Source organism: Lycium barbarum, chromosome 7 (genome assembly GCF_019175385.1).
Source record: "Lycium barbarum isolate Lr01 chromosome 7, ASM1917538v2, whole genome shotgun sequence".
NCBI lineage: Eukaryota > Viridiplantae > Streptophyta > Magnoliopsida > Solanales > Solanaceae > Lycium > Lycium barbarum.
This window is the reverse complement of record NC_083343.1, coordinates 17,663,000-17,675,651: the sequence shown is the minus strand read 5'-3', so window position 1 is coordinate 17,675,651 and position 12,652 is coordinate 17,663,000.

The following is a 12,652-nucleotide window of genomic DNA, read 5'->3' as shown; positions in this document are numbered from 1 at the left end:
CATTTCTACATACTACAACATAAACAAACCTTCTTAACATAATAAAAAGGAATTAATTCTTATCTTTTTCTCCCAACTTCTTCACTTGACTAAGTTGTTAAATTGATGAAACAAGTGCCCTTTCTTCCAAAATAACTACACCAAGTTGTAAAGGACCCTTGAATTAGTAGGAATACCACAAGAAAATAATTTTTAGAGGAAGATTTCAAAGGGACAAGAATTCATGGACATGGCCGAATGGCCTTGTTCTCTTTGCTCTTGTTGTTTTGTTTTTCTCCTTGTCTTATTTCTTGAAACTTCTATATGTTTCAAGACAACTTAATGGTCTCTTATATTAATTATCACATGGATAATTCACTTGGGCTTGGGTCCTTTTTATGGACCATGGCCGGATGGCCCCTATTGGACCTCTTCTTCTCCTTTTTTTTTTTGTCATGGGCCTAACCCGGTTGGCCCCGAGTTAGGCCTAGTCCACTGACCTTTCGACCTTAAAACGTCCATATCTCCTTGTACCGACGTCACCTGGGAACCCACGACCTATGGTTGGAAAGCTAATTCAATTATCTACAACTTCTATTTCTTGGTATTATTCCAAATTCCAAACTTATAATACCGTTTTTTCCCCTCGAAGTCAGATCACCCGAAAACGTTTTCTTAAAAATATTCGTTTGGAGGGCTTCCACTTTGATTTGGCCCAAGGGTCCTTCATGAGTTGTGTTTAACTTTACATATGTGATTCATATAACTTGTCACATGTTCCGAAAAAATCTTGACATGTGGGCCCCACCTCAGGTTACAAATAATCCGACGTTCAAAAATACGGGATGTAACAATCAACTTCAAAAACAAGTTTAAGGCCTGCTTTGTTGAGAAGTGCTCCAGAAACTAAGTTTCTACGGAGGGAGGGAATGTACAGAACATTGTTCAGGGCTAATGTTTTTCCAGAAGTTAACTTAAGAAGGATTTTTCCTTTACCCATAACTCTAGCAGTAGTGGAGTTACCCATTGTTGACACCCAATTTTGTCCCGCATCTCCTCCGAAATACCTATTTATACTTCTGGTATTTCGAGAAATTAAAAATATGCATTTAAGTTTTACTATAATTATTAGTCTTTCATTAACACCCACATTTTATTTATTCTTCTGCAGTTTATTATTATCATTATTATTATATTATTATCCCATTATTGTTAACATTATCATTATTACCATTATCATTGCTATTTAGCAGTATTACTACCGCTATTTATTTGCTACTATTATTTAGTATTATTGAAACTTGCATTTCCCAACGTTCTACCAACTTCCGCATACACATCGCATTTATTTCACACATTTAAATGATAGCGTTTTTTTATTGCGCGGTCATTGCAACATGATATAACTTTATTATCCGGGTCTTTTACAATTACACATTTTTCGTACCAGGTGATATTCTGGCACCCTTAGTACATCGTTAATCAAAATGTGTCTCTTATTCAAATTTAGAAGCCAAACTATTTCTTGCACTCAGTCCGTATTTTGACTTACCGGACCCCAAATCAAAGTTCGATTAATTCCTAATACTTTTGGACTACACCATATTTTTATCTCAATTTTTTAGATCAGTCCATGTTTAATTTACTAGTCCATTCTTTTAAACACCCAGTCTAAAATTTGACCCGGTTCACAAATGGACCGGGTCCAATTCATTTTCAGCAAAATAAGGGAAACCCTTTTAGGGTTTCCCCTTCATTTTCCCCTCATTCCTCCTCCGCCGCTCATCTCCCTCTCCCCTTCTCCTCCTTTCCCGCTCCCTCGCCGCCGCTCCCACTCACCCCCCTTTCCCTCCTTCTTCTCCGCTCCCCACTCGCCCTTGTCCCCCACTTTTCTCTCCCTTTTCTTTCTCTCCTCCTTCATTCTCTCGTCCTCTTCACCTCCTCAACGTGGCCGCTCCCCTTCCCTTTCCTCTCTCTGCTCACGTTCTCTCCCACTCACCATTGTCCCCCACGCCTCTGTCCCGTCTGTCCCCCACGCTCCTCTCTCTCCTACCTTCAACATTCGAGTCAACATATATGGCCAAAGTTTTTCTGAAATTTCGGGAAAAAGGGAAAACAACTGTAAAGATTCGGATTCGATTTCAAACGGTTCTTGTTTTGGAGCCAAGAACCGGGAGTCCGAGAAACCCTAGTTACTTAGCCTATAAATACCCACGTTTTAATCCCACAAGGGGGGGGGGTCAGTCACCAAAATCCCATTTGAAATACTCATACTTTCAATCACTATACCGGGATACCCATTTGAAAATTAAGTCGTTTTACTCTTTCGGCTTGTTACTTTAAGATCGAGAGTAGATTCGAGGCCTCGACGCCCCATTTCACTGTACCAACAAAAGGTCAGTACATTTCTCTTTTATTTCGAATTAGAAGTTTCTGATGTGTGCATGTTCTATTATGTGTTTGGGGCTATTAGGATGGATTGATTAATTGCTAATTGAATTAAAATATATACTGTATTTTGGGTGCTTAGGTTGAATTGTCGGAGTTAGAACCTATTTAAAATCGAATATACATAAGATATACCGTGTGTTATCAAGGTAAGAAAGATATATACAGTCGATATACATCTGATATACACACCGCGGTGTGTATATCTTAGGTATATTGGGTATGTGATTAAAACAGATCGGCCCTGAATCATCTCCATGATTGTCTTTCATCTGTAAGTTTAAGTTTCCTGTTTGGCTGGCTTAATATGATGTCTAGTGCAATTTCATCAATTTCTGGAGATTAGTTTATTAATGGCCCCTTTTATATTTGTTTGATGTGTTTTTCTGCTTAATCCATAATTTAGTCAATTCATGAGTTTTATTTAAGTCAAATTTAATCAACATTAGTTTTTTTTCTTTCTGTGGCTTAGTTTAGAAATCATGCATGCTATATTGTATCTATTAGTTGGTTTAGTCACTGCTCCAACCTAACCTGAGTTAAGATAAATTTACCTAATCATTGGCCTTCCTATAAATTCTGTTTAAAAAAAATGGAAATTGTCCAATTATGTACTCATTAGAAGCTGTTTAGTCCCTAGCTTGTTTGAACATGAGCCATGTCTAGCTTGGTCAGTCACATACCTTATAAATCTGTGATTGACTCATATTTGTATTTTAACCCGTTGATTCAAAATAAGATATTTACTTGGCTACTTTGATTATCTCTAATATGTATTTAATTATGAGAAGGTTCATGTGCTAGTGGTTTTGTATATGTTATTATTTAGCTTTAGCCTATGTTGAAATCCTGTTTGGTTGTGTCAGTTGTAGGTGTCACTCTTATCTAATATAGATAAGTGAAATCCTGTTTGGTTGTGTTAGTTTGAACTGCTTTATACTTGTTTTGACTTTTCAGTAACTTACTTGAGATTAAACATCTGAGTCTTATGAGTTAAGTGTTTGCCCTGTTTTAAGTCAGAAAATTGTAGTTCAGTCTGAGTATTGTTTAATCATATGCTTACAGATGCTGTCCATGTGTTTACGGTTTTGAGTCTCGCTCAACTGTTTCCATTTGATACAATATGTTAATAAAAAATGATTATATATGGCTTAAATATCCTTCGCTCTGAAACCAGTATGCTGGTGACCCCCTTAGTTTTTCTTCATTTCTAATCTTTGTTGTCATATTTTGGACTGAAACTGCTGCTACTGCTTGTCTTGGCCCCTTCAAAGGAGTATGGGTCTGATTGATTATTGCTGTTTGGCATATTGATAATGTTATTCCCTAATTAAGTATGCATATTTGAATTCAGTCCTATCCAGGTTTTGGTTTATTGGTTGAAAGGTCCAAATTTGTTCGCAAAAGATTCTATAGAGTCAATATATGATCATTATGGCCTAAAACAATGTGGTTTTTATAACCAAACTAATCTTATATGTTTGAGAATTAAGATTGAAGGAGAGTTGTGAGTCATCAGTCGCTGTTAACAATATATCTATATCTTATGCTCATAGTGTGATTATCTGGGCTATTTGAGTGCATGCTACCTCTCTGGTAACCTTATCACCCATCCATCCACCTGAAACACTTCTCTTGAAGCATGTCATGACTTTGTTGCTCCTTCAATTTGACTCATATGGGATCATGTATGTACACAGTAGCACTGGACTTAGGCTTATGTGTTAACTAGTGCCTGGAGAGGTTGTTTGGTTACCTAGATTCTGTACTTAAGACCATTCATTTCTGCCTTCTTCACGGTTCTAAACAAAAGGTTTATCATGAATTAAAATGTCGACCTTGCACTGCTCGTATTACACTGCCCCTTAGCTCTGAAATCTGGAAATCTGGTTCATTTTAAGCTATCTCTGCCTGTGACCAAACTGAAAACTGCTCCATTTATGTTGGGACTGCTTTATTCATTTTCTCCGTTACTTGGATATATTATTCGATGCTGCATATTTTTAGTAAATGTTCACTACCTTTGTCTGGTTTAGTTCTGCTATTTGGGTACCTGTTTCGAAGAGGGATTGCTGCTTATCTGGCTGAATCACTGCCGTATATCACTTTGGCTAAACATTGTTGACTAATGCTATTTGTTACTTACTGTTATGGGTTCCTGTTCAGTCACTCGTATGGCTGTTGAAACGTCTTTTGTGGACATCTAATTCGAATATGGACCCATTGCATTTATTTAGCTTCTCCTCTTATTACTTATCTAATATATCAATCACAGGCTGTTTAGTTGAAATCTATTGACTTATTTCAGATTTGCATTACATATATTAAGTTTTACAGATTACATACTAATCATTTTCTTTTATTTTTATGCATGAACATCGCATACGAGTCCAAGTGACTCGTCATCTCTTCCCGCACTCGGCGTTGGGAGAGAAGGCCCAACATAATCTCTATCGAGTCAGCCCAATAGACAGGATCAGAATTCAGCAGCAACATACATAAATTGTTATGGGGCCGAAGCCCAGTTGCAAACAGATTGCAACAGTTCAAAATGGGTTGAGCCCATTCTCATTTATATCTACTCCTCTATTTTTATTTTTGTGTGCATTTAACATGTATTGTATGACTAACATTTGTGCTTGTTAATTAAGATTAGTAATATTAAGGGTTTTAGTTTAGTAATGGGTAGTTAATTTCACAAATTACATTCATTTCTATTCTTAAAACTATTTGTAGTATCTATAACATTTATTTGAGTAATTGATTTTCAACATAGCATGACTACATCTTTTGGCTTAGGGAATAATAATCTATGCTTACTATTTTAGAAACTTAAAACGTCACAAATTTCACACTAACGTTAGCTTATTTTTGGGAAATAAAAGGGCAAACTAAATTAACGAACAACCCTTTCGCTTTAGTTCTTTTCCAACACTTAGAAATACATATTTATCTAGAACAACTTTTAAAACTTTATTAAATAACTCTTTTAAATTTTAGTCATTTCCTCCACATATAAACATTATATGTCCCGCTTTCTTTTAGTTTTATTTTCAACTAAACTCTTTTATGCAATTGCTATTTTCTACAGGTATTATTTTAAACAACGTTATTATTACTTTCGTCTCAAAACCTTAACAACATTTATAAGTATTTTAAAATAGCATTAAAAGTACCCTTTTATATAAATCATTATTTTCTACAAGTTCTATTTTTAGTAGCATTTTTACATATCTATCTATAACTTTAAGCATACTTACAAAGCTACTTTCTTTTTTTTCTATAATACTATATTTACACTTAGCCTAATTAATCATAAGTCCGGTCGGTTAACCATTGTTAATGGGTCTTAAAGGGTGCCTAATACCTTCCCTTTAGACTAATTGAACCCTTACCTAGAATCTTAAGTTTCGCAGACCTTAAACAGAGCTAACTTTAGAAAATAACTTTAATAAACTTTAGGTGTCCTAATTCACCATAAATAATTAGGTGGCGACTCCTTAACACAAACAAAAGCATATTTAGGAATCTCCAATACGTCATACTTCTAATTTAACCCTCCGGGGTTAAAAAATGGGGTGTGACAGCTTGGCGACTCTGCTGGGGAATTACTTAGGTTCTAACCATAACGGACTTAGTTTAAATAGGCTTTGTGTGCTTATTTGAAATCACTTTATTTATTTATTAACTATTTTTTACATGCTATCAATTGTTTGTTTGATATAAACTGTTTGATTGATATAAACTGTTTATGTGTTACTGCTTTGATAAACTGTCATTCCGTTCATATTTCTTCCACTCCTGGAAAACTCACACATATTCACACACTCAAAACGGCTTCGCGGTTCGCGCCCGTTCACTATTAAATTACCTTTTAGTTGGATCGATCTTGTGGATTTAGTCGATCGGCGGTGCAGTCGACGGCCACAGACTTTCCACTCCCAAGTTGTCCGCTTGGGGGAACCTTGTGTCATAGGAAAACAACTCTTAGTCAGCCTAAGATAGAGCTGAACCAACACCCTTTATTAAGAGCATACATTTTATAACCTAGGAGGTTTAATACCCTTGGTGTATTAAACCCATTAGACAACTTTACCCAAACGTCCAAGCGGGTTCACGACCCCAAGTGACACCAATCATACTTTATGTGCATGTTTGAAGGATAACTGTGCCTAAATATTGACTATTTGCTTTAATTAATTAAACTTTAGGAGGGAAGGATGATTAACGTTTCTATGACAGGTATGGATTTGCATTGGAGTACAATGAATGACGAAGATCAATGACATCACAAAAACGGAGCTGAGATTTAGACATAGGAAATTGTGTTCACTTCATTTAGATTAGGAAACACTTTATGTTTTATTCATTTGACATGTAATAAATATTACATTATTTTGTACTTTATTTTTGAGAAATAGAATCTGTTTAATTAATCAAAGCAACGGGATGACATATTATGGCACACTTTACCCTTCAAACCACGTTAGGCCCACCTCTGGCACAAAGAGGTCACATGCATATTAGGACGCGTTATTATATGATCGTTTACATTTGTTTGACAACTTGGTGACTCTACTTGATAAATTATTTGCTACATGCCTTACTTGACTTTACGTGATCATGACTTTACCTAGATATGTTCATGAAACTAACATCATTTATACTGTATGTTTATTTTATCTTATTCCCAAAAAAGAGAGTTGATTCGTGTTGACACTCAATGGCCGACCATCCTTACATCACGAGGTCAAAGACGTCATCGTTACCTGAACGTAGTTGGGCTGTCCAAGGAAATGAAATTACTATGTCTGATCCGGCCGCATCTGTTCCAACTAGTGTAGAAAACCTCGTGATCGCTAGCGATCCGCCTGAAACTTCCGAACATGGAACTGCTATTCAACGGGATGAACATATCGCCCGCCTGACTCAAGAAATTGAGAATCTACGTGGAGAACTAAATCGGGTTAGGGACTTGACCAATTTATCCATCACACTCCAAAATTCACCTTCTGAACCTAGCAATACTGCACCAGAACCACCTCGTTTCCCATCACTCGAATCCCCAGTTCCTGAGCATTTTTCTCCCCAAAACAATGCACCTACCAACAACAACTTACCTCCGATCACCCCCGCAAATCCACCAAATCCGTCATCCGCCTATACTCCTCCACAAAGTCAACCACCCACTTACACTAACTATACTCTTCCGCAAAGTCAACCGCCCACTTACACTAACTATACTCTCCCACAAAGTCAACCACCCACTTACACTAGCTATACTCTTCCACAAAATCAACCACCCACCTACACTACCTATGCTACTCATAATCCACCACCCGTCAACCCCCCAAGTCAATCGCCAGTTCGCACTCCCTATGCTCCTTTACCCACCAACACCAATCCACTACCCACAACCATTCATCTAAACCCACCAAATCAACCACCTATAAACACTACTTATAACACACCACCACCGGTCCAGAACACCCCCATCGCCCAAACTTATCCAACCCAGCATATACACGGGGCACACTTTGTCACCCCTAATGCACAATGCGTTCCTCCGGTATATGCCGCAGAAACACAAACCTTTACCAATCCAATAACGGTCAGGTTCCAACCCGAAGTAGATCAATACGAAGAAATGGAAAAAGATGCAAAGGCAGGGGCAGATAACATATTGCTAAAAGAGATCCACAGTCTCAAAGAAGCAATGAGGAACCTTCAAGTTGCTAGAGGAACTAAGAGTGTAGAATATGAGGATCTCTGTGTCCAACCTGACGTCGATTTACCCGTAGGCTACAAACCGCCAAAATTTGATACATTCAATGGAACAGGCGACCCTCATACACACTTAAGGGCTTATTGTGACAAACTGGTTGGAGTAGGTAGAGACCAGAACATAAGGATGAAGCTCTTCATAAGAAGCTTATCGGGCGAAGCACTTACTTGGTATACACAACAGGACGTCCGTAAATGGCGTGGTTGGAGTGACATGGCGCAAGACTTTATGGACAGGTTCAGTTTTAACACCGATATCACACCAGATAGAGTTTACATGACTAAGTTAACCAGGAAGTCAACTGAGACGTTCCGCGAATATGCGTTACGTTGGAGGTCAGAAGCAGCCAGGGTTCAACCTCCGATGAATGATAGGGAAATGACTGCTACCTTCATTGAATGCCAGGCTGGCATATTTTACGAGAAAATGATAGGTATGATGGGACAAAAATTCACAGAAGTTGTTCGAATGGGAGAAGCACTGGAAGAAGGAATCAAATCGGGGAAAATTCAGGATCTTATTGCTTTACAAGCAATGAACAAAGCTATACAATCTGGTTCTATCAACGGGATTAAAAAGAAGAAGGAAGATGTCGCTGCAGTCATGAACACTCAAGGACATGAGCCGAGCCAAGCCATTCCATACTTTAACCACCCACAACAAACTTTCCACCCTTACCACTACCCTGAACCCTACCAAGCTCCACTACCTCCTTACCCCGTTTACAACACCCAAGCAAACTACTACCAACCCCGAGCACCTCCGCATCAAAACCCACGCCCGTATCAACCCAACCAAGCTCCAACTTACCAAAATCGACCACATACTATACCTAGAGCTCGTCCAAACCCTGACACCAAAAACACCCGCAATTACACTCAGATCGCTGAACCCTTGGCTCAATTGTTCGAAAGAATGAAAGCAGCAGGCATAATACAACCGATTGAAGGAAAAATTCCCGAGCCTATCCCAAAATGGTTTGATGGTTCCAAAAGCTGCGCATACCACTCTGGAGTTGTTGGGCACGCCACTGAAGATTGCTATGGGCTTAAAAACAAAATCGAAGCCCTGATTAAGGAAGGAGTAATTCAGCTCGCTGAAGCTAATCCCAATGTGGTCAACAATCCTTTGCCTGCTCACGGAAATACCAAGATTTAGAGGAGTCCAGTGCGGAAAGAGTCAGATCAACAACTTTGTCGCTCTCGTGGGAACAATCCAATACAACTACTCGCAACACCAAGGCACTGACAATATGGGGCGCCGAACCAGGAAAGACTCTGAAGAATTGGACTTGTACTCCGTCCTCGATCCGTCGGGAGCCTTGGTAGCATGAACATGTAGTGAACTTGTTTTCTTTTATTGATGCTTGAACCGTACTCAAAATTTTGTTTGTTTTGCTTCACCTTGTGGAAGCTTGAATTGCAAAACTATGAATGCATTTCTGATTTTTCTTAATCATCTATTTTATTTATCGAAACTGTCAACTCTACGATTGTGACATGAAATGTACGAATAGACAACGCACATTCCGAGAGAGTAACAAAGAAACTAGGGGGACAAGACAAGATTCCACTCATAAGAATTGAAATAGCCGATAGGTGATAACATAAGCCTAAAAGCTAGCAATTCAAGAAGAAATCAAAGTACGACATTAGGTTAGACAACCTAGTTTGCAACCTTTCCTTTAGTTACGAACTACGCTGACCTGATTCTTTTGGTAGGATACGTAGGCAGCCCACAAAGGGTTCGGTTGCTTTACAACAAAAAATCCAAAATATCTTATGCGTACGAACTACGTTCCGACCTGATTCCTCGGTGGATACGTAGGCAGCCCACATAGGGACTCGGTCATACTAGGTTAGATTTTTTCCCATTTGCATGCTTACGAACTACGTTCCGACCTGATTCCCGAGGTGGGATACGTAGGCCGCCCACATAGGGTTCGGTTGCGTTATAACAGAAAATCTAAAAATTATTACACAAAGAAAACCATACAGGGCCTGATTCCCTTGGCAGGATTCGTAGACTATCAACATACAGATCCGTCGCACTTAGATAAAAATCCAACAAACCTTTTACCGTTTATATAACAGAACTACGCTGACCTGATTCCCTTGGTGGGGTACGTAGGCAATCCACATCGGGTTCGGTCCCTTTATTATAAAACTTCAGACCATTTTATGTTTCATGAACTACGCTCTGACCTGATTCCTTGGCGGATACGTAGGCAACCTATACAAGGTTCGGTCACACCACAACATAAGTTTAGCATACCCTTTTGAACCCAAAACTGGGGCATATTTTGAAAAGATATAGAAAAAAAGAACAGTTGGACATCGACAAGATTAAGGCTACCAGATAGGAAGTATTATAGACCAATTACTTTAGAAGTGTCACAATCTGAAGTTGGCAGAAATATTTTACAACTTACATACATATATTTACACATATATCTTTCATTACATACAAATATATCTTTCCTTAGATACATACATTTACATATATATATATATATATATATATATATATATATATATATATATATTTCACAACTTATATACATATAGTCGCATTTCCTTATACATATACCTACATACCTACCATTCAAATCAAATACTTTCTTGCAATTGTTTCACTACTGTTCACCTACTGAGGCTTGAACGGAGATCACAAGATCCAAACAAACAAGACTAATGGAGCGCCAACCACGTCAAGCTTCGAGTCAACACGAATCAACTTCCCCCTCCCAAACTAAGAATTTTTCTTTGAGTGCAGGAACTTAAGACCGCGAGATCAACAGTCAAGTCTATCAATCATGGCAGAAAAGCATCATCTGGCTTAATATGGCCTTGCCTAAAAGGCCAAACGGCTTTATTTCTAACTCTATCTTTAATTTTTATTTTTATCACAATCACTTTATGACTTTATATACCTGTTTTGTAGGTTGACGAAGTTGGAGGCGAATTAAATCAGGATCGCACGTCATTGGTTCAGCCTGTCACGATACCATCAACATCATAAGCCAAACGGCTATTCTACCGCTTTGCTCCATACTTTACCAATTACTTTATCATATACTTTACCAGCTTTAACCATTTTACTCTGAACTTTGCAGGAATTATTATCAAGTCCCCGAAGACAACCGGAGACACATCATCAAATCTCTGAAGACAACCGGAGAAGTATCATCAAGTCCCCGAAGACAACCGGAGACACGTCATCAAATCTCTGAAGACAACCGGAGATGTATCATCAAGTCCCCGAAGACAACCGGAGACGCATCATCAAATCTCTGAAGACAACCGGAGATGCATCATCAAGTCCCGAAGACAACCGGGCATCACTTGGCTATACTGCCTCATATGCATAAGCCAGACGGCTACACATCATCAACTTTAATGATTTACCTTGAACTTTACAGGAATAGCATCAAGTCCCCGAAGACAACCGGAGACACAGCATCAAGTCCCCGAAGACAATCGGAGACACAACATCAAGTCCCCGAAGACAACCGGAGACATAGCATCAAGTCCCCGAAGACAACCGGAGACATAACATCCAGTCCCCGAAGACAACCGGAGACATAGCATCCAGTCCCCGAAGACAACCGGAGACACAACATCAAGTCCCCGAAGACAACCGGAGACATAGCATCAAGTCCCCGAAGACAACCGGAGACATAGCATCCAGTCCCCGAAGACAACCGGAGACACAGCATCAAGTCCCCGAAGACAACCGGAGACACAACATCCAGTCCCCGAAGACAACCGGAGACACAACATCAAGTCCCCGAAGACAACCGGAGACACAACATCCAGTCCCCGAAGACAACCGGAGACACAACATCAAGTCCCCGAAGACAACCGGAGACACAGCATCAAGTCCCCGAAGACAACCGGAGACATCGCATGGCTACACGGCCTCATCTGCATAAGCCAAGCGGCTATACACTTGCTTTACTCCTTACTTTATTTCTTTATTTCATCATCTACTTTACCTACTTTAACGAATTTACCTTAAATTTCGCAGACATCATCGAGTCCCGGAAGACAGTCGGAGGCCTTACTACTATCATCTCCAACCGCAACTAGAGACCTTATTACATCCTCAGCATACGCATCACACATTCATTCAAGTCCCTGAAGACAACCAGAGAGAACATTGGCCACACGGCTTCATTTTTCATTCCCCCAATCATATTTACTATCATTTACACTCTTTATAGTTTTACATTTTTTAACTCTATTACTAATTCTGACATGAATTTCAGTTTTGGCAGAAAATACAACCAGCAGAGATGCAACACAACGTGGAACTTTATCTTACGCAGTGAACTGGGGCAAATTTGCTAAAGAGGAATACCAAACTCACAAGCAAAGGTCACGAATCTACTCTCGAAGTCAATTCCGCCTATGTCCACAAACACGTGATACGTAGGTT